Source organism: Mesoplodon mirus (genome assembly GCF_964341445.2).
Source record: "Mesoplodon mirus genome assembly, chromosome: 9".
NCBI lineage: Eukaryota > Metazoa > Chordata > Mammalia > Artiodactyla > Ziphiidae > Mesoplodon > Mesoplodon mirus.
Genome location: NC_138985.1, coordinates 32034751 through 32062504, shown reverse-complemented (window position 1 = coordinate 32062504; position 27754 = coordinate 32034751). Strand labels below are relative to the sequence as shown.

General features: G+C 46.1%; 1 protein-coding gene across 1 annotated transcript in view; it reads left to right on the top strand.

Moving 5' to 3' along the window:
• The window catches only part of EGFR (epidermal growth factor receptor), a 197091-nt gene that overhangs the window by 58688 nt on the left and 110649 nt on the right, over positions 1-27754 (top strand). The window lies entirely within an intron of this gene.

Here is a 27754-nt window from a genome sequence, read left to right as displayed (position 1 = left end):
GTTCAGTTTATTTTTTTTATTTTTTTATTTTTTATTTTTATTTTTTTTGCGGTACGCGGGTCTCTCACTGTTGTGGCCTCTCCCGTTGCGGAGCACAGACTCCGGACACGCAGGCTCAGTGGCCATGGCTCACGGGCCCAGCCGCTCCGCGGCATGTGGGATCCTCCCAGACCGGGACACAAACCCGTGTCCCCTGCATCGGCAGGCGGACTCTCAACCACTGCGCCACCAGGGAAGCCCTACAGTTCAGTTTAATTCACCATCTGGAAGGTTCCCCAACAGTCAGACTAAAATTTCTCATGCTAACATCTCACTACTTGTACATAAGCACGCAGGCTTTGCTCGGTACGATCACTTTTGCTCACTCCCTGATCACCTGTCATCATTTTCCTCCCAACCTGTCAGCCTTTCTTCTGTCATTTAACCACTTAATTATCTATGATTTTTCCAAAAACTGAAGGAGTTTCCTCAGTTCAGTGAGTCCCGGATCAATGAAGGGTTGATTCTGTCCTGGGCAGCCTGAGTGTGCTGACTGCTGTCATCCACATCAGCCTCCCAGGTCTCCCACTCAGCCTGCTCCCTTGTCTGTGGAAAGCTGTGAGTGTACTGCCTTCCTACTAGGATGTTTTGTGAGAATAAAATCAAATACTCACTGGAAAACTTTAGCACAGTGAGTGGCTGAGGCACGTACCACCGACGGAAGGGGTGCGCAGTGTAGATGCCGCAGCGATGCATACATGTGTATCACCCCAAACTCCCCACTGCGACTTTGAGTGCAGTTCACACTTTGTATGTGGCCTATGGGGATGTGAAATGTGTATTATTCCATAATGTTCAAGTGTGAACTCAGTTTTGAATTTACATAACATTATGGGCTCTTAGCTGCTGTTAAGGGCATTTATATCCACTTTGTCCCATTTTTCCCACGAGGAAACCAAGGAGCAGAAACTAGAATACTTTCTAGAATCATCTGAACCACATCCCTGTTAAGTAGAGAGACAGGAACACCTACATCAGATTTGGTTTTGCCCACCTCTTAAGATGTTATCAGTTTCATTTAAAAAAGAAACGGGGGGTGGCCCTGGCGGTCCAGTGGTTAGGGCTCTGCGATGTCACTGCCGAGGGCCCAGGTTCAGTCCCTGGGGACTGAACTAACATCCCACCACCCTGGCGTGGGGTGGCCAAAATGTTTTTTAAAAGGCAAATATGTTATCTACTCTCACTTAGTCAAGCAGTTATAACATATTTTTCTTTGACGACTGTGAACTTACTGGGATGTGTATCTTCCACGAGGAATAACTTTTAGGCAAATTATGGTTAAAATACTGTTTGCATCTTTTCCCCTTTAGAATTGAAATAATCATGTCTTAGATTGAGTTAAACTAGCTCTTTCTGAGCGAGTGAGTGTAAGCCACACCCTTCGCCTGGCCTGGAGAGGCAAGTGGGCCGAGCCACTGGGTGTGGGCGGGGCTCCTGCGGCGCTGGGCACGGCCAGCAGTCCCCGGCGAGTGCTCTGTCTGGTTTCCTGCCGGTCCGCCAGGGGCACCGGCTCTGCTCCTCCTGAGGGGCCCTGGCTCAGTCTAAGGTGCTCACTATTAACCCCAAGAGAAAACCAAGAGGCTGGCTCCCCGCCCTGCCCACTTGCTCTGGGGCATGCTGAAAAGGTTTCAGAATATCTGTTTCGACCATGAGTCCCCATCCAGATCCACAAAAAAACTTAGGTAGTGTGTTCACGTGTTCACTGAGAGATGCCATTTTGAGTCTCCTCCTGGCTAACCAATTACTTCATGACTTTTAATACCTTGCTGCGTTTACATCCTGGCGGTCTCAGTTAGAGCTGAAAGTTATGAGGATGTCATCAAACTAGAGCCCTGGTTTACAGTTGATCCTCCTTGTCTGGTTTGTGTTTATAAAATAGAAACAGAAAGTGTAAGTAGTGACATATTCTTTTTTTTTTAACATCTTTATTGGCATATAATCGCTTTACACTGGTGTGTATAACAAAGTGAATCAGCTATACATATACATATATCCCCATATCTCCTCCCTCTTGCGTCTCCCTCCCACCCTCCCTATCCCACCCCTCTAGGTGGTCACAAAGCACTGAGCTGATCTCCCTGTGCCATGCGGCTGCTTCCCACTAGCTATCTGTTTTACATTTGGTAGTGTATATATGTTCATGCCACTCTCTTCACTTCGTCCCAGCTTACCCTTGCCCCTCCCCGTGTCCTCAAGTCCATTCTCTATGTCTGTGTCTTTATTCCTGTCCTGCCCCTAGGTTCTTCAGAACCATTTTATTTTTAGATTCCATATAGATGTGTTAGCATACGGTATTTATTTTTCTCTTTCTGACTTACTTCACTCTGTATGACAGACTCTAGGTCCATCCACCTAACTACAAATAGTTCAATTTATTTTCTTTTTATGGCTGAGTAATATTCCATTGTATATATGTGCCACATCTTCTTTATCCATTCATCTGTCGATGGACACTTAGGTTGCTTCCGTGTCCTGGCTATTGTAAATAGAGCTGCAATGAACATTGTGGTACATGACTCTTTTTGAATTATGGTTTTCTCAGGGTGTATGCCCAGTAGTGGGATTGCTGCATCATATGGTAGTTCTATTTTTAGTTTTTTGAGGAACCTCCATACTGTTCTTCATACTGGCTGTATCCATTTACATTCCCACCAACAGTGCAAGAGGGTTCCCTTTTCTCCACACCCTCTCCAGCATTTATTGTTTATAGATCTTTGATGATGGCTCTTCTGACCAGTGTGAGGTGATACCTCATTGTAGTTTTGATTTGCATTTCTCTAATGATTAGTGATGTTAAGCATTGACATATTCTTTCACTCAGTGTGAAAGGCCACTCAAAGTGTTTTCAAAATTATTTTTGAGACTAATATGGATTTTTAAAAAAATATCTAATTATTTTACACATCTTCTTGCCTGTTCCCCAAATACATGATGTTCTTACCTAGGATGTTATCAGGGAGAGGATAATTTCTCCCTACCTCTCTTGAGTTCTTTAGGCTGGTCTAATAATTAAATTGACACAAGACAGATTAACAGGAGGAAAAAACCAATTTAATTCATATGCATGAAGGTCTCATAGAAATGGGACCACCGAAGTGACCAGAGCAGACTGTTTTTATATCATTTTTAGACTAAGAAACACTTGTGAAGATTTAACAAACAAAGGGGCTTGTGCTTGGGCAGCAGCCTAATGAAGAAGTGGCCAGAGTTTGTTTTTACGGCCTTCTTAGCCTTGATTTCCCTAAATCCGGTGCTAAGTATGCCCTCTATCCTCTTGGTACAGGAAGGACACCGTCACATGGGAGATTATTTAGTTCCCACTTTCTGGGGGAAAGAGGAGGGTCAGAGTGTGGGGTTTTATACCTTTCTTTCTACCAGCTGTTTGTTAAGTAACTTTAATTCAAACTAATCAATATGCCTTTGAGGCATGTTTTGGGGTGGCCTGCCCAGGGGCCCAACAGATGTATAGTATTACTAAAGAATATCTAATATTTAGGAATGCATATTTTCATGTTATAAACTACTATGACTACGAATTGACCCATTCATTGAAGTCAAAAGAAATTTGTAATCAGTGAGTAAGCTTGTTGGCTGTCAAAATCGAGGTTGTATTTTCTTAAGGTAGCTAACCTGTCATTCCAATGACCAAATAAAGAGCTCTCTTCCAAAGAGTATTTCAACACCACCTTTCCATCCAGAATCTGAACCATGAGATTGTATTTCAGAAGTCTATTTTAGACAACTTTGGTGAAGATTCTAACAGTTACGTTAATGGAAAACCGATATAAGAACAACCTCAAGAAGACATTTCACAATACTTAGTGAAGTTCCTTTGTCACCCTCTTAAAACTCTTACGGAACATTTGGAAGTCACTGAGTGAGGCTGAGGGGTGTCCAGGTGGCTGCACGGTCAGCCCGCTGCTAGAGCAGGGTCAGGTAGCTCCAGGCTGCGGGCTCGTGACTGGCATGGTGAAGACAAAGCTCAAAGGAGCCAGTGTCAACTTCACCAGCCAGGACACCACCTCTGACAACCTGGCCTTCCTCGGCACCTACAGCCACATTCCTTTCGCTCAGCCCTTCTCCTGGAGGTCATTCTGTCAACTGAGTTGTAAGCACGGTGGCAGAAGTTCTCGTCTCAGGGCTTTTGGAATAGAAACAGTTTTCAGACCGTGCTCACGGGGGAGTGGACTTAGCAACGACAATAACACAAGCAAAAAAGAAACCCGTGTATCTTGGAACACATTTGGCAATCTGAATTTTTCCCCAGATTCGGTCACGCTCACGTTGCAGCTGATACATAGCCGTGCCCCTCCCAGATCTTGGGAACACATCTTCTTGAACTCGCTTACAAACGGGCTCCCTGAAGCGCAGGCTCCTCTGACAGGGACACCCCAGGGCAGGGCCAGAGGCAGCGGGGAGACAAGGCGGGAGCTCGGGCCCATCACAAGTGCACCGCAGCTGCCTTGGCTGGCAAGCGCTGAGCTGCACGATGTACTCCGGGATTGGAACCCTTTTTTCTTCTTTTTTTTTTTTTTTTCAGTTGGTTTGTAAATAGGATTGCACAAAAATCCATGCAAATCAACTCTCCGGATCAGAATTTGCTGAGCTAAGAAGACCGATGAATCAGAGGGGCTGCTTTCAGGGGTGGGACTGTGACAGAGTAGCTCTGCAGGGCAGGGCTTTAGAAAGACAGACAAGCTCACTGCACGGTAATTTCCAATAACCTGGAAATGTCAACATTGTTTAGCTCGATTAATTGTCCTTGTTCATTTGTCCAGCCTAGCAGTTATCCATTACTAACTAGAAATGAATGGGGTGTTTGCTGTTAGAACATCTCATTTAAGTAAGGTACTGCGACATTCCATTAGCGATGTTTCATCAGCTTGAAAGGTATTACAATCCAGACTCTGTGTGAGCTTTATTAGTTTTTCAGGTGGCATACCTAGCTAAAATTCTAATTGAAATATGATTTTCATCATAGTTGAATAAATAACCGAAATGGTAACACATGTTAAATATCCGTAAAATGTAAGAAAGACCTGTAAGTTCCTTCAATCTGAGGGGCACTACAAGACAGTTTTGTTATCAGACTCAGGGATCCCAGTAAAAGCTGGATGCATTGGTTAGAGAGAATCCCAATAACCCCTGTGCTTATTCACTTTGATGATTGAAATTTCCAGTATGTTATGTGGCCTGGACTTAGGAACACAATTAATGTCGAGAAAATAATTCTCCTTTTTATTTCTCTCATCTAGTTCACCTACTTTCACACACACCAGCCAAAAACAGCCAAGCAAACACACACACGCACACACTCACGTTCACCTTTTTCATCTCTATCGATTTTTCAGAGCTCATCTCAATAAGACCTGTTTACTACTTGATCCCTACTTCTTCCAGCAGTCTCCCCTGCAAGGAAATAGTTTCTTCTGCTTTGTATTTCACTTGTAGAGGATACGGCTCATTCACCCTTGAGGAAGAGTTACTTGGGCATGTATTGTCCCTCCCCTACTAGAACATAACACCCATGGAGCTCTGAGCACCCCTTCATTTATTTTGGACCTTTGTAACGCCACCCCATCACTGGCGTTGACATGTAGGATGTCAATAAATATATGATGAATAAAACAGAGAATGAGGGAAATTGACTAGCAACCAAAGTCCTGAACCTTCTCTGCTTTGGTGTTTGAAAACCGAATTCACTACCATCACAGGACATAAAAAGGCAGAATGAAAATTGTACAAAAATCTGTGTTGGTACCAGTGTCTGCACGGTTGTTGAACAAATACCCATGTAGGAATATAGGAGTTGCTGAGTCATTCAGTGTCTTGGTGAGATCAATTACAGATTATTATTTAGACTCAAAGATTCCAAAGAAGATATTTGGATCAAATCTTCATTCTTTGTAAAGCTAGGTGGAAGCTGGCAGTTTAATATTCTGTGCTAGATGTGGTATTTTTAAAAACGTATCAGTGTGCCTGGCATAGGACCTTGGCCACACAGAAATTCCCTGATAATCGTTGAATAAAAAGTTCAATGTAAAAAGATCACATTAAGACTGTGAAATTATTTTCCTGGGTGGTTAAAATAGTAAATAACTAAACATTTTGCACAACATAAGCTGTAGGACAATTTGATTGCTTAATTTTCTACTCTCAGTCTTGGTATTTACTTGGAAAGTAAAACTTTGGCTTCCTTCTCTTTCTCTAACAGTGAAAAGCATTTATGTGTCATGTGCCCTACTGCACACTTCGTAGTCTAATATCTAGATCGGTGATGCGTGATTGTGATGTAATTAAATGACAGAAATGTTGACTCCCGAGTGGAACCAACCCAGGGGAAGCCAGGCTGGGCAGCGTGTAGACTGAAAGATCCAGGTCTGCCAGAGTGCCAGAAACAGGCCAGAGCAGGAACCCAGGTCCCTGAGCAGGAGTGGAAACCTCCTGTGAGGCCGCAGGGGCTCTCGGGTGCTAGATTTAGTGAAATGCTCTTGCAAAAGAAGGCTTGGAGAGGTGCTCTTCTGGGTGCACTCTCAGCTTTTCTTTTAAACTAAGGCAGTGACAGAGAGCTGGACGTTCTCTCCTGGGCTGGGGGCTGCAGAACAGGCTCTGACGCCCTCGGGCTCTGCTTGGTTTGAAGGTCACAGAGCTTCACAGGATCGCAGTGTTTCACCAGTTAAAGGCGATGGGTGGTGAGCCAGGATGCTGTGGGTGACGGAGGGAGCGGGGCGGGCACCTTAGCTGCCTCTCCTGGGGTAAAGTACACAGCGGGCCTGCCTTTCCTCCCTGGGCGGGAGAACAGCCTAGAATAGGCTTCATATGTTCCTCCTGGCTTTCTAGAAACTCTGGAGTGTTTACCCTTCGCCTGCGGTATGTTCCAGTCCCGGGGTGTCCCCTTGCCTGTGGGCACGGGGGGAGGGGAAGGGGGGACAGCGTGACAGCTGTGGGGCCAGGGGTGGGAGGGCGGATGAGGGCCTGCCCTCCACACCGGCGTATCTCCCTAAAGCCCACAACAGTGCCAGAAAGGTCCCTTCTCACAGCCATACTTTAGGTACCTCACTTCTCCAGAGGTGCTGCACTTTTAGGGAAATACTTTTCTTTTGCTTTATTTTCCTTAACACTTAGACTCTATGCTGATCGTACTAAGTCAAACAATACCTAAGTGTGCAAAGAGTCTGTAAGCTTCCTCCTTCCTTCATCTGGTCCCAACCCCCGAGGAGAACCGTTCTTACACGCTGTTACATGTCTTTCCACCTGTAGAAAATGTTTATCTCTACCTGTCAGCTTGGGGACCACACTGATGCTGCAATTGCTGAATCTGTCGGATTAAGGAACTGCCAATGTGGCTGACGTGGTGAGAGCCTGGAAGCCGTGATGGGTCCACGGTGTGGGGCTCTGCTCAGAAGGACGGAGGCGTGGGCAGCCGCTGGCAACACTAGGTCTCTGGGTCTCAGAGTATCCCCTCCATCACCTGGGCATCCTCCACAGAGACATGGAGTAAGAAGAAGGTTCAGGAACTCTGCTGTTTCGTGCAGCCCTACATCCTTGTATGGCCTAGAGCGTGGTAACAAGCACAGGGCACCAGACTCTCCTCCACCTCCAGGTACCAAGTACTTATGTTCAGTTTTGGTTTCAAAAGGGAGAAGAGAAAATAAGATCGGCACGTAGGGGTTCTTCACTCTTTCCTGCCCTGAGTGACAGGCTGTTGCCAGAAGTGAACATTTGTGTATTTTGCGAGCTCTTCCTATGTTCTATTTATGAGTCCTCTGTCAGATATGTGGTTTGCAATGTTTACAGACCACATGCAACCAGATGGACTGTTTGCCCAGTCCGTAGCTTGTCTTTCCAACCCCTTACAAGGGTCTTTGCTGAGCAAAGAATTTCAGGTGATGCGTTTCTTTTTAGGGATCATGCTTTTGGTGTCATATCTGAGAATTCCGCACCAAAGTCCAAATCCTGAGGGTTTTCTCTTATGTTATAAAAGTTTCATAGTTTTGCATTTTAGACTTAAATCTTTGATCCATTTTGAATATAAAGTGTGAGCTTTAGGTCGCCATTCATTCTTTTGCCCCTGAAGGCTAGTTGCTCCTGCACCATCTGTAGAAAAGACGCTACCCTATTTCAAGACATATTACACAGCTGTAATAATCAGGAGTTCTTGTTTCTTTTTGTTTTGATAATAAATGCCGGTCACTGCAACGTGGACATGGTGGGGACAAACAGGGGACGTTCCTCCCTGTGGCACTGTGACCTCAGGGTGACCCGGTGGTTGGGGCGCTGGTGATTGATGACAAGACCTCCCCGCAACCCAGCCACCAGACACTTAGAAAAATGCCCACAAAAGGTGCGCTGCAAAGCATGAAAGCTCAATCCTGGACCTGGAATTTAAATGCTTAAAAAAAGTACTTGGCTACCCAAATGTAAAATCGATAGCTAGTGGGAAGCAGCCCCATAGCGCGGGGAGATCAGCTCGGTGCTTTGTGACCACCTAGAGGGGTGGTATAGGGAGTGTGGGAGGGAAACGCCAGAGGGAAGGGATATGGGGATATATGTATGCATACAGCTGATTCACTTTGTTATACAGCAGCAACTAACACACCATTGTAAAGCAACTATACGCCAATAAAGATGTTAAAAAATAAATTAAAAAAAAAGTATATGGTTACCACGTTTATGTCAAACAGTTTTTCAGGTGGAATTTTTCCTAACGTAAAACAAAAGCAATTTGAACAGAAAGCGTTTTGAAACATGCTTTTGGTGGGGCTCCTTGCAGATAGGGAGTGGAAATGATTAACAGGGCCGTTATCAACTGTGGACTTCCGGCAGCAGAGGCAATGTTATTTTTTGACATAGTGTGGGCCTGAGGCACGTACCCCAGACATTCGATTTTGTGGACAGTCTCTTTCCTTGTCCACGGCAAGGAACAGGAGGAAAATGCAGTGCTGGCAGAGGACGTGCATCTTTTTCTTGGTCATTCCTGCTGCTGGTAGGAAGCAGACGTATTTAGCCTGGCTCTGCTTTCTTCTTTGCTGTGTGTTGCAGAACCCCAACAGAGGCCAGGTCCGCAGGAAGCTGGGGTGTGGGTGAACTGGAGCTGCAGTGCCGGAGCGCACCTGCCCTTGGCCACGGTGCAGAGCGGGGAGGGCAGCCTCTAAATTCCCCATGGGCAAAGCCTCCCCTTGGCGAGCAGGCCGTCACCAAGTTACCCACCAACCTAGGGTAACAGTGGCTGTTTCTGCACAACTCCTTGGTGTTGCCGGGAAGAGAATGGGCAAAGAGATCATTTTGGAGTAGTGAATTTTCTTTCTTTTTAACCTTCCAGCTCTTTTCCTCTCTTCAGAACATGCTGTCAGTGTTTTCTTGTTTATTCTATAGGAGATTTTGAAGCCAGTCGTAGACTCATAAAAAGTTGGCACAGGAAAGGTGTCAAGATAACATTTGGTTCAATGGCTTTCAAACATTACCAAGCTGAGAAATTCATTTTAAAAATTATGACATTTACACATGAGTATATATGAAGTTTTATGAAATAATACCGTCTTTATAATATCACTCTGATACTGTCCATTTTCTTTTCTTTCCATTCTATTTCTTTTTCTTATCTGTTATGCTGGTCTTAACCCACTAAGATGATTTCACAACACTGCTGGGTTGAGACCCACAGTTTGAAATAGCATCTAGGGCATGACTGTCATGTACAGAACACGAAATTGAGGCCATTAGTAGATAAGTGATTAACCCAAAGTTGTTTAAAGCTAGTTACAAAGTGGCAGAATCTGGATTAGAACTGTTTTGGCATCAGGAACTTGGGTCGTTCTTTGTACTTCAATGAGTAGAAAGATAGTCTTTGAACCTCACACATGGATAGAAGATACGTTACCTTACATTATTCCCCATTTTCCTTTTCTCCTTTCTGCCACCAGTCATTGGATTAGGACCCACCCCAGTCAGGTATGACCTCATTTTAACTTGATTACATCTTTAAAGCCCTTATTTCCAAATAAGGTCACATCACAGATACCAGAGGTCAGGACGTGGACACCTCTTACTGAACAGTTCAAGTCACAGCACACAGTCACCTACATACTCCACTTGGAATTCCACCACTGCAATGTCAGTGTCGTAGACAGCTTGAAGCATATGATCTCTGAAATGCATCGAAAACATTGTGCTCCCTTCCTTAGTCTGCAGTCAGTCAGCCTTGAACTCCAGTGAAGGGCTTCCTTTGGATTTCCTTCATGACTCACTCCACTGAGCCCTCCCCATAGTACAGAAGGACTGTAGCAGATACCTTTACCAATGGTCTAGAGCCCTCGCTGAAAGCTTTCTTTGGTGAATACAATATGAGAATGACACACAGTAGGTCAGGTCACTCTTGCAAGGGAATGACAGCTTACCTGCAGTAAAACAAAAAGAGTGATATGGTGAGACACTATATAAATCCCAAGTTTTAAATGACAGCTAGGCTGAGTGGAGATCTCTGGTGGGTCTACAGATGATAACAAAGACTGAGGAAAGGGAATCCTTTTTTGTCCTTCGAAAATTGCAACTCATTAATCAAACTTGTGTTTTAAAAATATGTGAAGAGGAGATCAAGATGGTGGAGTAGAGGGATGTTGAGCTCACCTCCTCCCAGAAACACATCAAAAATACATCTACATGTGGAACAGTTCTCACAGAATACCTGCTGAAAGCTTGCAGAAGATCTCATACAACCAAAGCTGCAAAAAAGATCCCCGTGTAACCAGGTAGGATGAAGGGGAAAAGGAGAAGAGGAGGGATCGGGAGGGGACCTGCACCCCTGGGAGGAAGCCGTGAAAGAGGAAGGATTCCCTCACCCTGGGAACCTCCCTCACCAGCCAGGAGGTCAGCCTGCACAGGTGGGGAGCTTCAGAGGATGGAGAGGAGAGTGTGGGAGCTGGCCTGTGGCCCCACAGGGTAGAGAGAGACCAGGACAGACGGTCCTGGCCACATCACTGCACTTCCCAGCCCAAGACGGGCACATGCTGATGTGTGCTGCAACTGGCTTCAGTGGACAGACCCAGGGAGAGGACTTGGTTTGGCCACCGGAGACAGCCCAAAGGGTCTGGAGTGTGACCACGGAAGGGAAGAGGTACGATTGTCATTGTATGTAGATTTCTGTATACTCTATATAGAAAACCACACAAAAACTATTGGAACTTATAAATGATTTCAGGAAGGTAGCAGGATACAAGATTAATACACATAAATCTGTTGCAGTTCTTTACACTGACAATGAAATATCAGAAAGAGAAAGTTAAAAAAAAACAAACCTGTTTAAAATTGTGTCAAAAAAAAATAAAATACCTAGGAATAAACCAAGGAGGTTTCTGAAAGACTTATACATTGAGAACTAGAAAACATTGATAAAGGAAATCAAAGATGATTCAAGGAAATGGAAAAATATCCCATGCTCTTGGATTGAAAGTATTAGTACTGTTAAAATGGCCATACTACCCAAAGCAGTCTACAGATTTAATGTGATCCCCATCAAATTACCCATGATATTTTTCACAGAACAAGAATAAATAATTCTAAAATGTATATGGAACAACAAAAGACCCAGAATTGTGAGAGCAATCCTGAGGAAAATGAACAAAGCAGGAGGCATAACCCTCCCGGACTTCAGACAATACTACAGAGCTACAGTAATCAAAACGGCATGGTATTGGGACAAAAACAGACATATGGATCAATGGAACAGAATAGAGAGCCCAGAAATAAACCCATACACCTACGGTCAATTAATTTTCGACAAAGGAGGCAAGAATATACAATGGAGAAAAGACAGTCTCTTCAGCAAGTGGTGTTGGGAAAGCTGGACAGCTGCATGTAAATCAATGAAGTTAGAACACACCCTCACACCATACACAAAAATAAATTCAAAATGGCTTAAAGACTTAAATATAAGACATGCCACCGTAAAACCCCTAGAAGAGAACATAAGACATTCTCTTAAATAATCTTAGCAATGTTTTCTTAAGTCAGTGTCCCAAGGCAATAGAAATAAAAGCAAAAATAAACAAATGGGACCTAATCAGACTTACCAGCTTTTGTACAGCAAAGGAAACCATAAACAAAACAAAAAGACAGCCTTCAGAGTGGGAGAAAATATTTGCAAACAATGTGACTGACAGGGGCTTAATTTCCAAAATATACAAACAGTTCATACAACTCAATAACAAAAAAAACAAACAACCCAATCATAAAATGGGCAAAAGACCTAAATAGGCACTTCTCCAAAGAAAATATACCGATAGGCAATAGGCTCATAAAAAGATACCCAGCATTGCTAATTATTAGAGAAATGCAAATCAAAACTACAATGAGGTATCACCTCATACTGGTCAGAATGGCCATCATCAAAAAGTCTACAAATAATAAATGCTGAAGAGGGCATGAAAAGAAGGGAACCCTCCTATGCTGCTGGTGGGAATGTAAATTGGTGTAGCCTCTATGGAGAACAGTATGGAGGTTCCTCAAAAAACTAAAAGTAGAGTTACCGTATGATCCAGCAATCCCACTCCTGAGTATATATCCAGAAAAGATGAAAACTAATTTGAAAAGATACATGCACCCCAATGTCCATAGCAGCACTATTTACAATAGCCAACACATGGAAGCAATCTAAGTGTCCATCAACAGATGAATGGATAAAGAAGATGATGTGGTGTATATATATACATAGATGTGTATATATACACACACACAGTGGAATATTACTCAGCCATAAAAAGAGTGAAATAATGCCATTTGCAGCAACAAATGAGATTATCATACTAAGTGAAGTAAGTCAGACAGAGATAGACAAATATCATATGATAATCACACGTATGTGGAATCTTAAAAATAATACAAATGAACTTATTTACAAAACAGAAACATAGATACAGAAAACAAACTTATGGTTACCAAAGGGGAAGAGAGGGGAAGGATAAATTGGGAGTGTGGGATTAACAGATGCACACTACCATATGTAAAATAGATAAACAACAAGGATTTACTGTATAGCACAGAGAACTATATTCAATAACTTGTAATAAACTGTAATGGAAAAGAAAAAAACAAATATAGGTACATACATATATATATATATATATTACTGAATCACTTTGTTCTACACCTGAAAGTAACACAATATTGTAAATCAAGTATACTTCAATAACAAATTAAAAAATAAATAAATATGAACTATAATGCAGACAGCCATTAGTTAAGTATACTGAGAAGTCTTTGGTGAAATGAAATCCACTGTCTCTGTATATTACTCACACGAGTCAGTAGGTGACATGCTGGGAAGGATCATCCAGGTTCAGTAAGTACCCAGGTTTTTCTAATACAAGAAATGATGAGGGGTTTGAATATACAGGTTGGCAAGATCAGGACCCTAAAACACGAACCACAATGAATGGAACAGAATTAGGGAATTCATTAACAGCAAGGTCAAGGCAGAGCCAGCTGCAAAGACACAGGATGGCGGAAAGCCGGCTTAACAGATGCACCCATTGAAGGTGAGGCTTAGTTTACCATAAGGAAATAACAGCCCCACCTGGGATGTTGTAACAAATTACTGCAAGTGCTGTGGCTCAAAACAATACACGTGCATCATCACCCTGTTTGGTGCCTGGGTTCTCAGGGGCTCACAATGCTGTTTTCCACCTGGTTTCTCATCTGGCACTCCCAGCCCTCCTCCATGCTCATCCCTGTTGCTGGCAGAATCCACTTCCTGGAGGTTGTAGGACTGAGGCCCTTGAGCCCTAGCAGCTGCCTGCCCATTCACAGCAGGACTGTTTGCTTCTACATGACCACAGTGTCTCTGCCAGGAGAGACATTTGTTAAGAGCTGTCACCTGATCAAGTCAGGCCCACATAGATACTCTCCCTTTGGATCTGGGACCTTAATGACATCTGCAAGATCCCTTTGCCTCTGACTTAAAACCTAATCACAGGGGGCTTCCCTGGTGGCGCAGTGGTTGAGAGTCCGCCTGCCGATGCAGGGGACACGGGTTCGTGCCCCGATCCCGGAAGATCCCACATGCCGCGGAGCGGCTGGGCCCGTGAGCCATGGCCGCGGAGCCTGTGTGTCCGGAGCCTGTGCTCCGCAACGGGAGAGGCCACAGCAGTGAGAGGCCCGCGTACAGCAAAAAAAAAAAAAAAAAAACCTAATCACAGGAGTGATATCCAGCATCATTTGGATCAAGTTGTATTAAGGAATAAGCAAGGGACCTAAAACTGGATAAGCTTATATTGATTGGAAGTGCTCAGCTCCAGGACTGCACTTGGGAGGGACGTTTGCAAATTGAAATGGGCCAAAGGGTGGGGAAGGCACTCAGAAAAGTCACAAGGACAGATGAAGATGGCCTGGGGCTGCTTGTTTGGGAGAAAACTAAGGGAGGATATAATAGTTATCTTCAAGTATTTGAAGGGCTATTATTGGGAAGAGGAATTTGACATACTGGCTTTTGGCCTTTGGAAAGGCACGATGAGACATCTGGAAACATCCATCCCAGCCCAGCACTCGCCTGCCACATTCCTTCCCGGCTCCCCAGTTCAGTTGCTTGTCTGAATTCCAGAGGAGCACAGCCCTGGCCATAGTCTCCAGCAATCACACATATTGTGGACACTCAGGAAATAGGGAAGTAACCGTGGCAAAGGCCCATTTCCATCGGAATGATCTACTGAAGGGCATGCTCCAGTCCAAGGAGGGTGTGTCCTCCCCTTCATTCCTCTAGACCCCCAAAGGGTCAACTAGCACCAGAAAATCAGGATACCAGAAGCCTTGAGAAGTTTCCGGTGCCTAAGTGGACAGTAGTCAGCTGCCTAGAATAAAAAACATCCACACAGGTATTCTGTATTCAATCATATAAAGAATACATACCACTTTGAAAAATTGCTGCAGGTATGTCTTACCTGAGGCATCAGGGTTGGCATTCAGTTGCCCCTTTCCACTGCATTCATGCAAATTCTTCTAATATTATGAAAACTCAGTGTCATTTCCATCTTCTTTAAGTCTTCTGCGTGTGTCTGCTTTTCCATGGGATGGCATGGTGGAATGGAAAGCTGGTGGGCCCTGGGGTCAGGTGGGCTCTGGTTTCAGGTCCCAGATCACCGTGTGCTCCTGGACCCGTAGGCATCTGCTCTGTCACAGTGAGCCATTTTCTTTCCTATAAAATGGGGATGATTCTGTCTCTAAAGGAGTCCGTGAAAACCTAATAGAGCAACACAGAAAGAACAAAGTGTATAGTTGGTGCTTTATAAATACTTCTACCTTCTGAAAATTACTTCTGAAATAGCTAGACAAGAATCCTTGAACATGTAGAATTTTCATTTTAACCATACCATAACGTCAACGGTGTGGTGAAATTCTGCTAAATGTGATCTGCTAAGTATCAGGCAGGGAGAAGAATTGACACCCAGGGTCCCTGTGTCTCCTGGCACGGTGCTGGGTTCTTTACCCAGCGTGTCCTTGATTCTCACAGGTGCCCCCGGTGACACAGTGGCAGATGCGATGGCCGAGCTCACGTGTTTTGGGCTCCATGTTTTGTCCACTGAACGTGTTGCCCTGAGTCTGACAACGTGCAGGGCTGCGTAGGGACGTGCCCCCTGCCCCTGGGGAAGGTGACCCTCTTCCACGGCTAACTCCTTGTGCGTCTCACACATAGTTTAAAACCAGTATTGATAGTATTATAGTAGCTGCTGTTTACCAGGTACCAGGCCCTGTGCTGGGTAATTATTATGAGTTATCTAATGTCTATATTGCCTCACAATTTTCCTGCTTCAGTATCTCCACAGGTGAGGAAATTGAAGCTCAGGGACTGAATAACTTGCTCTCGTTCACACAGCCAGGGCTTCCAATTCAGAACGTTCTGAGTGTCTTAAAACCAGTCATTACAGGTTGTAAGGTTTACCCCCCAAAAAAATGACGGTCTGTGGTAATCCAGAAAAGTGAGGTTATTTGGCTCCTGTGGAGGAAGACAGAGCGCTGGAAAGACGTATCACCAGAGCATGGGAAAAGTGAAACTACCGCTTCTCTGTGAGCCAGTTCTTTCCTGGCAGCGTCTTGGAACAAAACCAACTATAGCAGAATTTTCTGTTTTAATATGAGCTGCAGGGTGACTTTTTTTCTTTATGCTTCCACCTCTCACCCCGTCTCTGCCTAGTTCATTCCGAGGAGCCCCTGCCTGGCCCACCGGACAGCCGTGCAGCTCGCAGTGCCCGGGGCCAGCCTCCGAGGCACAGGGGCCACTGGCCTCTGCTCCTGCCAGGAGGCCCGGAGGCCCGTGCAGCCCAGGGCGGGGGGGCGGGGGGGAGAGGCGGCAGCCGCTGGCGGGCCGAGCAGGGGGTGTGGGGGGCTGTGAGCTGGGGGGAACTGAAGTCTTGCCTTTCTTTTTGTCTCCCCTTCTAAGTCGTGAATTGACCCCAGTCTCCCCCCACTCTGTCTCCTCTGCCCCTCTCCGTCCCTGCCCTGTTGCAGGCTCGCGTTCTGTGTACACAATGCTGTCCTAATATTTCTCTTTTCTCCGGGCAGGAAATGAGAAACTCATTTTTTAGAGCCATTCAGGAAGTTGTCCAGAGTTATAATGGCCCATTATCTAATGGCCAGAGTTTACTTAGGCTTTCACTACTTCCACTGCCCACTTGCAACAAGGAAAACTATTTCCCCCGCTGCCGCAAGTGTGCTGTTGAGACGGACCACAGGCACCCGGACGCCCTGCTGCCCTGCAGCACGCTCCAGGCTAACCCTACTTCGTGTTCATTTGCAGAAGTTTCTCAGTTGTCTTTTCTGGTCTGTGCTCTGAACTTTGTGCTCAAAATCCCCTTATGTAACCCGTCATTCCTTAGAGAGTCGATCAACCCGAGCCGTGGCACTCTTAAAAATGTGTATTCCTAGGCCTGCGGAGGGAGGGGACGGTGGATCTCCGGAACGCTCTTCCTAAGCCTTATTCTCTGCACCCAAAAGAGGCGGAGCGCACGCTTTAACGAAAGGTGGTTTGCGCCTGAAGCACGTCAAACATTTCAAATGTGTGGCAAAATGCGTCTTATTGGCACCAAAGATTTTTTATTTTTATTAGGAGCGTGAATGACAAGAACTGACTTTGAAGGAGCATTAAGAGAGCAGCCTTTTCTTACCTGCGCTTTGTGCTGTCGGGACAAGTCGGAAGCTCCCCTTTGGGGTTCATCAGTGCGTGAGCACCCACGCCCCCAGCTGAGACCCAGCCCCGTGGGCCGTGCTCTCACCCAGGATGTGGGAAGGCCTGGCCATGAGTCAAGGCTTACAGGAACCCATGCAGGTGAGCGGGGAACATTCCAGCACCTGGTGTGCAGCCGCCCCTCCCAACGGCACTCCTCGGTCGGTGCAGCACAGGCTGCGGAAAGGAACCCACAGTAGTAACTCTGGGTGCGTATGTCCGTAGCCGCTTGAGATGGGCCCACCGGGGAGGTGATAACATGGAAACAGGGATCTCCTTCCTCAGATCCTGGAGTAACGCAGGGAGTAAAAGTGCACCCGCTCCCACATCCTTGATATCTGCCACACCTGCTTGGTGCCCATTCCCCTCCCGTCTGGATGAACAGCCCCACAAAGCCCGAGGTACTGAGAAGGGAATGCGATGGCCGCCTCCGCGGAGAAGAAAACTTGGTTTCAGACTCTGCACTCACCTTCCCCTGCCCTGCTCTGAAGCTGGGATCCATCAGGGCAGGCCTCCTTGGCACAAAGGACCCCATGAAAGAACCTGAAATCCAATCTGTAAAACTGCAAAACAGATGCCAGCGATGTTCCTAGGACGTCTTCGTGAGTCAGAACACAGGTGCCTTCAAGAACATTTAACTTCTCGACCAGTGTGCCCTGAGTATGTGCACACTCCCTGGATGGAGCCCTGGCCACACTTGTGGTTGTTCAGATTACAGGAGTAATTTTAGAGTAATTTAAAAGTCAACTGGGGCTTCCCTGGTGGCGCAGTGGTTGAGAGTCCTCCTGCCAATGCAGGGGACACGGGTTCGTGTCCCGGTCTGGGAAGATCCCACATGCCGCGGAGCGGCTGGGCCCGTGAGCCATGGCCGCTGAGCCTGCGCGTCCGGAGCCTGTGCTCCGCAACGGGAGAGGCCACAACAGTGAGAGGCCCGCATACCGCGGGGAAAAAAAAAAAGTCAACTGCCGGGCATCTGCACTTGGAAACTAAATGCCTGACACATACATGACTTGGTTAAGGTCATTACAATACAAATTACAGGGGCGCACCTGGGCGACCTCCACAGTCATCCAGCTCCTGTGATTACCAAGGACAGTCACCCTCCCTCTCAGCCCTGATGAAAGCCTCCATCATTCTGCTAATGGGGCACAGCCCTGTTATCAGCCCCATTTTTTTTTTTTTTAATGCTGACACTGTTTTCTTTCTGGAATGAAAGGCCTCTGCCCACCTCACTCCCGTCCCTTTGAATGTGAAGACAGCAAGCTCCGGAGGTTTGCCAGCGTGCCCTTCCTGCACTCCACCATCCTTCCTCTTCCCTCCCTCCACCATTCTTATCTGTCTCCATTTGTTTATTTGTTTGGCTGTATTTTAATTCCTTGATACAAAAACGCCTCCTCCTTGTAAAAAGTTCAGTGGTTGCAGAAAGTCAGAGAATAGAGGGAGTCTTGCTCTCCACCTCCCAGATCCCACTTCCCCTGGCCAGAGTTTGGGAGGTGACTTCCAGAATTTGTTCTCTGTATTCTACATACAAACATATGCACAAATAAAAATACTTTAGGTTTGGTTTATAGTTTTATACAATGAGTTTATATGATGCAAATTGTTTTGCTACTTGCTCTTTTTTTTTTTTTTTAAACTTCACTTTAACTGAGAGCTTTCCAAATTGCAATCTGTACGAAACAGCCTCATCTGTGTAATTGCTCCTCGTCCTCAGGGTGGCCTGCCGCTGCTGGTGGGCATTTAGATTGCTTTGGATTTGTTAGCCAGAACAGTGAGGGCTGGTGTGAACACGTTTACACAGTTTTTCTCTGCACACAGGAAGGGGTTTTCCAGAAGAGAGCTGGAAGGTGAGGACCATTCAGTGGATTTTTCAATAAATTGTTTTAAAAATTTCCATTATACCCAGAAGCTGTAATACACATCCAGAGTCCCAAATCATCAAGATTATTTCACCATCTATCCTTTCATTTCTGAAAAAGTTTAAAGCCAGTCCCGTCACACCAAGAAATAATGTCATTTCACCACACCATCCTTCATTATGCATCCCAAAAACCACGAATTTTACGTCATCCCAAGGAGAGTGGAACAGTTCAAGGAATGCTCAAGCTGTTGGTCAAAAGAGCCCAGACTGTGTTCTAAATGTGGCCCTGAGTAGTGTCAAGCAGGAGTCCGTGAGTATCAGAGCTTGCCTTAGACAAGGTCCTTCGGCCTTCTGCAGAGCTGTACACAGGTGACAAGACCCAGTCCTAACTTGGTGTGCACACCCATGACTGAAGTTTGGCAAAACAACACATACAACACACACCCTTAATGACTAAGCAGCCTCTGTTCTCCCACTGTGCCCATGATTCCTGCTGTGCTGGGAACAGAATGGCCTGAAACACAGTACTGTGGGTGAAATATCGTAAACTGTCCCTTGCTTCACTTTGCATCTGGCCTGACAATTCCAGTAGATGCTGAGTTCTGCAGACGTATTTGAGGAGGCCAGGAAATGCCCTGGAAGCCGAGATTAGGTGCTCCCTGTCATGGAGCAGTCCCCTTAATGGCTGCAGCAAGGTCTGCATCAAGAACATCAGCCCAACCTCACTGCAGCCCTGCGGTGCAGCGTGCCCCGCGGAGGCTCCAGCGTCCTTGCAACCGCATAGTCAGGGGCACTTGCAAATCCAGGCCAGCCCGAGAGCCCGGCACACTCACATTCCACCTACCCCCACGACTGCAGCACATAAACGATCCCGCTTTTCATCACCGAGGACTGCTGTTTTTTCTATGTTTATTACTGTATAATTGATTCTGAAGAAAGTGTTCAAATTGTATATCACACGGAATACGTTTATGGAATCAAGTTTATATACCTTTTTCACCGGTTCGTAAGAAGCTGTCCTAGCAGATGTCACCAGGCACAGTGACAAGCACGTCATGTCATCCCTGTGCCAGGCTTATTACAGCTGCCTGCCCTGGCGTCAGCCACCGGGCAGGGCCAGCTGGTGGTGCCTCTCCAGCAATTTGCAGATAATAAATGTGGTTTTGATGATGTTGCTAAAGATCTGTCAGTGTAGAGGGGGATCAGAGATTAGGAATTTGGAGGGCTTCTATTGCTAGCATTTCTACAAATGACCAGTTAGAGGACTGAGTCCAGCCTGCACACCTATGTGAAAACCTGTAATGGACAAAGTTCACTTAATTGGTTACTTTTTTTTTTTTTAATCTTTTTATTTTTGGCTGCGTTGGGCCTTCATTGCTACACACGGGCTTTCTCTAGTTGCGGCGAGTTGCGGGATGGTGGCTTTTCTTGTTGCGGAGCACAGGCGCTAGGCTCATGGGCTTCAGTAGTTGTGGTACGCAGGCTCAGTAGTTGTGGCTCACGGGCTCTAGAGCACAGGCTCAGTAGTTGTGGCTCACAGGCTTAGTTGCTCCGTGGCATGTGGGATCTTCCCGGACCAGGTCTCGAACCCGTGTCCCCTGCATTGGCAGGCAGGTTCTTAACCACTGTGCTGCCAGGGAAGTCCCTGAATTGGTTACTTTTATGTGTCCCATCTTTCTAACTTGCCCAACATTTTCACATGTTTTAATTTTAGTCAAAAGAATCCAAACTAAAATGGGACTTTGAAAAATTATTTACCTTATGTGTGTCTTAATTTCCTCAACTGACATCTCGGAAAAAGAAGATGAGCTAAGGTAGTCCCAGGGGTCCCCTCCAGTGTGTGTGCCTGTCAGCTCCTCACAATGGGCAAGGCTTCAGGGCTCTTCTGTTGGTCGTGTCCTGTGAGAACAGATTTACCTTCTACCCTTTTAGTTCTACTTCCCATGTTTGAAATTATAGAGGTCATGTGTCCAGGCTTTTAAAATGAAATCACCTTTGTGTTGGTGGTTATATTGGTCATTTTTTACTCCACTTAGTTTTGGAATCACTAGCTTAGCCAATTTTTTTTTTTTTTTTTTTTTTTCCGGTACGCAGGCCTCTCACTGTTGTGGCCTCTCCCGTTGAAGAGCACAGGCTCCGGACACGCAGGCTCAGCAGCCATGGCTCACGGGCCCAGCCGCTCTGCGACATGTGGGATCCTCCCAGACCGGGGCACGAACCTGTGTCCCCTGCATTGGCAGGCGGACTCTCAACCACTGCGCCACCAGGGAAGCCCATAGCTTGGCCAATTTATAACCAAAAACTGTAGTTTACAGTTAGTAATAAATCCCACAGATGACTGTAGTAGCCAAATCCATATTCTCTTTCCATGGCTCATTTTCAGGGTTTAGTCTTAGTTAATGATTAACAGAAACAAGAACATTTCTCACCCTGATTGCGCAGCACCCCTGCACTACTCTTCCTCGTCCTTTCATGGGATTACACAATTTTCTCTTCTGGAAACAGTCATTTCTGCTTATATCTGTGGACAATTAATAATGAAAACATGATTTTTTTTAAGGAGGAAACTGTATTTATATCTACTCTAATTTTGATGGAAACTTTCTCTAGAGACTGGGGTTTTGTTTTTAAAGTTTTTTCTTTTCAACATAGGAGAGTTTTTGCATCTGTTATCCAAGGATTAACCTAAGTGTCTCTTAGGCGGTGTGGTTTAAGGCTCAACACTTGAGTCCAGTCCACTCCTGGCGGCGGTGTTGGTCTTCCCGGTCACGCTTGTGGCCCAGGGAGTGGCCAAGGAAGCATGGGAGGTGCCGACAGACACGGAGCAGTTGTCTTCATAAAACGTCAGCTGTGTCGCAGATGATGGCAGAACCAGGACAGGAAGTGCATCCACCAAGAACTTTCAGTACAGCCAGTGTGAGATGCGCGTAACATATAAAAAATGAAACTATTGTACAGGTGCAATGCATTGCATAGGCTTGTATGTTTTCCCCATTACAAAGGAAAGTTTGTCTTCAAGAGAGGCTGCTTGACAGGATGACATCTGGCAATAACGTTTTTCATTTGGAAGTTAACCTTAAAAGCGAGTTTGCATTGACTGGTGAGGAGGAGAATGAATTGTCCTAACCCAGCATCCAGCACTGCATCCTCGGGAGAGAGAGCTCTTGGTCGGTCACGAGAGGCAGCTGCCTTGTGCCAGCACCAATACTGGGAGGTTTGCCTAGGGCTCTTCCTGAGCATGGCAAAAGGGCCTCGTGGACGTGGCCCTCCTACTGTCCAGATGATCGTACAGGACAGGCTAGCCTGTTACATCAGGAGGTCCAGTCAGAGAGAGCTCTTCAAGCATCCAGTTTGGGGGCAGTCAATAGAGCAGTGCTTGGAGACTTCCTTAAGTCGGTGACCAACATCTAGGTCAAAGTTTTCTGCTAAGAGTCCATAATGAAAATAGGAAGAGGAAGCTACTCCAGAGCATTCTAACAATTTTCTTTCTAACTTCATCTCTCACAAATGCTAGATACTCTAAGACTTTGCATCCATGCAGCTATCTCAGATTGGTTTTGGAAGAGGGTAAAAGAAGGAACGCATAGTGCTTTAGGTTATTTCTGGCCATCATAATTGCTCAACACTACATGTTCACGGGCGTTTATTTTGCAGGCTCTAGACAGACTCTGCTTTTTAGCAGATATGTAGTTATCCTTGAAATATTAGAAAGGTCCCAGCAATTTAGCAAAGGCATTTTGGATCATTCAAAACCATGACTCATAGTAATGCAAATTCATGACTCTGACTTCAGTTGCGCAAAAGAAACAGAGTTCTGTGGGGACATCCAGACTTGGGAGGGTGCTCTGAAGGCTTTTAGGGACTTGGAGAGGGGGCTCTGGGCCTCCTCCTTCAATGGTTCTTTCCCTCCCCTTTCCTTAAATTAAGGCTTAGTGTCCCAATAATTCTGAATTGTCCTTTATCCTTTTCCCGTTGAAATGCCTTGCAAATGTGTACCAAAAGGTGGTCATTTCCCTGAGGATACTGCTTGATCCTCTTATTCTTTTGTAACTCCTGGTGCCCAGGCTTGTGGCGCTAAGGGCATGGTCTCTCCAGCCCATCGCTGTGCCCTCGAGGGTGCATTCCGTTGGGAATGCTGGAGGAAGGAATTTATCACCTTGGAAACTTAGAGCCGCCTCCAGCTAAAACAGGAAAGTCAGTGGTGAACACAGGGTGATCCTGGGGCTACATCCACTCTTTATGTTGGTAAGGGATAGATTTCACAGGGAAAGGAGAAAATAGTATTTTAAAACTCAAGTTTGTATTTTCTTTTGCTTATGATTCAGTAAAATCTATAGAGGAGCCTTAGAAGTCACCTTGTGGAATTGAATGTATTGTTTTTCAGTTCCTGGTGGCACATACGGAGCCATCACCACTTTTGAGAAAACATCTTGTTTAGGCCCTTCTCACTCGCTCTGCCTTCTGTTCCTCTGCTTGAAATCACTAACGTTCCACTGTGTCACCCACAGAGCAGATATCCTGGCAGGCAAGCCCTCACCAGCAGGGAGCAGCCCCAGGGCAGGAGGGAGCAGGGAGCTGGGAGAGCCTGGTCTCCTAAAGAGACGGTGGTACAGACACAGCGTGGGTTCCCGGGGCGCAGCCAGGGGCCTGCTCTTGACCGTCTGTTCCTGACTCTGCACCCTTTGTGGTGCTCGGTGCCCACCTGCGCTGACCCCACCAGCCATGGGCACGCGCTGTCTTTGGTCTTGTCTCGTATCCACTTTTCCCTCCGTCATGCAAAATTCAAAAGGTCAGATCACTTCACCTTCCTAGACTCAATTTCCTGTGCCCTAGAGGAGGAGAACGAGGGCGGCATCACTGCCTTGTCCTCTCCGGTCTCCCGGCTGGTGCAGCGGCCACCTGGCGGTGATCACCCCGCTCAACGCACTGGTCCAAGTGCAGGGCAGCTTCCCGATTTGTGCAGTGACCACAGGGTCCCAAAGGCATGTGCGGGCACACACACACACACACACACACACACACAGAGGTAAGGTGATAGCTCCTAGTTGAGGAGGAGAACGTGACGCTCATTCTCTCCCTTTTTTTTTTTTTTGGCGGTACACGGGCCTCTAACTGCCGTGGCCTCTCCCGTTGTGGAGCACAGGCTCTGGACGTGCAGGCTCAGCGGCCATGGCTCACGGGCCCAGCCGCTCCGTGGCACGTGGGATCCTCCCGGACCGGGGCACGAACCCGCGTCCCCTGCATCAGCAGGCAGACTCTCAACCACTGTGCCACCAGGGAAGCCCTCTCCTTTTTATAGAGGGGGAAATGGAGACTCCGTTTGAGGTGAGAAAGCACGGAAGTGAATCCCGGGCTCCACCTAAGCCTTTTCTCCATGAAAGTTTCCCTCACTCACACTCTACACATACTCAAATATTGTTTAATGTCTTTTTTTAAATTCTTAGTCCTGTATGGTCTGATAGCAAGAAATGATTATAAGTATGCAGCTTACCTCAAAGGAACTGAGGATAAATGTGATAAGAAACCCAGCAATGTCTGTGGGAAGAAAAAGTCAAAAGAACGGTGACAAGAGCACCAAAGGCTAGATAGACAGCAGGGCATTGTGAAAACAAAATAATTACTTACTGCCTCTATCCTCATAATTAAAATACATATGCACACCCAGGCAACCTTGTTTAAATCCTGGGCCCACGTAATATCCGGCAGCTGGGAGCACACACATCAGCTACTTCCGTGCAGCCAAGTGGAAGGCGGTCCGGGGTCAGGCAGCTGACCCTCAACAGCACTCAGCCGGGTGGTTCTCAACGCTGGCTGTTCACTGAAATCATCTGAAGAGCTTTCAGACACCCGTGCTACCCCAGAATGATTGATTTGCAAATACTATTTTTTAAAAACCTTACCATGACTTACTGAATATCTGACCCAATGATTTGGTCAATAAGTTCTTTCCCTTTCATTTCCTTGTTTGTAAATGCAAGCTTCCCACCTGTGTCTTCTAGGTTTGGCAACTTTGGGTTCTATTTCATAGCAGTGCTGGCTCTGTCGATCAGAATTCACCAATGACTCCTTTCTAGAAAATCATGGGGGACGGAGTTTGTCTCCCCAGCAAGTATGGAAGGGTGAATCTGTGCATCAGTAAGTTTCTCCTTATTGACTGCAGCTGTCTGATTACTGTGCAGCAGTTCCGTTTCTGAACGGTTTACAGTAATGCTGGGTTAAGCAAACGCGTCAGCACACCCTGAGGCACCATCAGTGATGGCTACTGAAGGATCCGTTCACTCGCTCATGTATTCAGCAGGTTTCTCTCAGGGGTCTGCTGAGCGTTTGCCGATTGTTGGGCGCTCAGGCAGGAAGCAGGCACAGCCCGTTCATCTCCCTGGTTGGTTCAGTTGCTCAGTGGATTGACTACACCTCTTGGTACCATGATCAGCCTTCTTCGCTCCCTTGCTTGTTGTCGACCTGAACCTTACCTTTGGGGCTCACTTTCTTCATATGTGGCATGTACATGCTAACAGATGCTGCTGGCGGGGGCCTTAACCTGCGCCATATGCATCCCCTAGTCCATGCCCCCCAGCTGCCTGTCGTCTCTCCCTCTCCTGCTCTGACTGCTAACGCAGCCCCTCCCCAGTCCAGTTCCCTGTCTGTGCCGCCCAGGCCCACATTAAATCTTGAACCTGTTCACCGACCACTTGCTCTGGCTCTCCTCTGAAGGGCTCCCCAGTCGCTGCACCGTAACTCGTATTTCGGGTACCGAGGTGCAAAGAGGGGTGTGAAGAGGCATCTCAGAGCTCTCAGCTGCTCTCAGTGGGACAGTCTTAGGTACCCACTTCCTCATCCTTGAGGTTTATCACTCAGTGCCCTTGAGGGTGACATTCAGAACCCCAGAGATCTGCACCTCCAAATCACCTTTCCTACCTACTCCCATGGCACTGGAGCTGTTTCACCTCAGAAATCTTGAAGCCTAATTTCAGAAACCGAAATCTAATGCTCGTTTTACAGTGCTTTGCTCTATCACGCTTCCGAGACGCTGCATTTTTTTTTTTTTTTTACAAATTTAAGGTTTGTGGCAACCCCATATCAAACAGGTCTTTCAGTGCCATTTTTCCAACAGCATTTGCTAACTCTGTGTCTCTCTGTCACTTCTGGTAATTCTTGCAATATTTCAAACTTTTTCATTGTTGTATTTGTTACGGTGATCTGTGATCAGTGACCTTGGATGCTATGATTGCAAAAAGATCTCAGGCTCAGATGATGGTTAGCATTTTTTAGCAATAAGGTATTTTTAAATTAAGGTATGTATATTGCTCTTTTAGACATAACGTTATTGAACACTTAAAAGATTATGGTATAGTGTAAACATAACCTTTATATGCACTGGGAAACCAAAAAAATCTGTGTGACTCACTTTATTGCGATTTTCACTGTATTGCAGTGGTCTGGACCCAAACCCAAAATACCTCCAAGGTCTGCCTGTTCTCTGGTTTAAAAAAACAAAAAATGAGCAGCTAGGGTTGCACAAACACCTCATACTATTTTATTTTTTCATAATGAAGCCTTGTCCCCTCTTATAAGAATGTCGCCCCTCTTCTCTACTGGTTAAATTCTAGTGTTCCTTCCGGTCCCCAGTCTCTCGTCATCATGTTTCCAGATGTTATAGGGCAACCTTCCTTTGCAGTTTTGGTGAAGACTAAAACCTGTGTGCAGGTAACTTACCATCACTGATTTGGAAACAGGCCTGTCTGGAGCGCAGTTCCTCCCGGTGTTCTCGGGGCACTGCCTCTGTGTCTCTGATATACGTCTGTGGGCTGTGTTGAAAGTGCCCCGGCCTGCTAACTGCCGAGGGAAGAGACAGGTTTGGACGAGCTGACCAGACACGTTTGCTGCGCTCAGCTGCACAAGCATTCTCACAATCATCGTCATTCCTCCTGCGGTTTGAAGCCCTGTTTTTTTCCTGCTAATTTAGAGAAAATTTCCTTTGTAAATCCTTGATAAAATGAAGACTTTAAACTTGTAGTTGATTTTCCAGTTATGTAGTTGTATTGACCAAAGTTCTTGGTAACAATTCAGAATCTTGTAAAATATACCCATGTGTACGGAGATCTGTTTTTGAGTTAACTCTGGCACGCCAGTGTACGAAAGCCTAAACCATGTCATGGGGGTAAGCTGTCTTTGCCATTCATGCTCAGTTTTTCTGCTAATTTTAAAAAATTCTATCAAGCAATGGAATTAGATAACAGAGATCACCTGTTATTTCAAAAAAATTCTATTTATGGATATTTTACTTGCAGGAACATGTGAAGCATCATGATCTAGGGACCAGGAAACCAAAATATTTTTCCCACTAGGACATAAATTGATTGGTCAGAGCTTCCCTGGTGGCGCAGTGGTTGGGAGTCCGCCTGCCGATGCAGGGGACGCGGGTTCGTGCCCCGGTCCGGGAGGATACCACATGCCGCGGAGCGGCTGGGTCCGTGAGCCGTGGCCGCTGAGCCTGCACGTCCGGAGCCTGTGCTCTGCAACGGGAGAGGCCACAGCAGTGAGAGGCCCGTGTACCGCAAAAAAAAAAAAAAAAAAAAAAAAATTGATTGATCAGGTGGTCCAGACCCAGCTTCCACTTTCACATTTGTCGACTAGGAATGTATCGG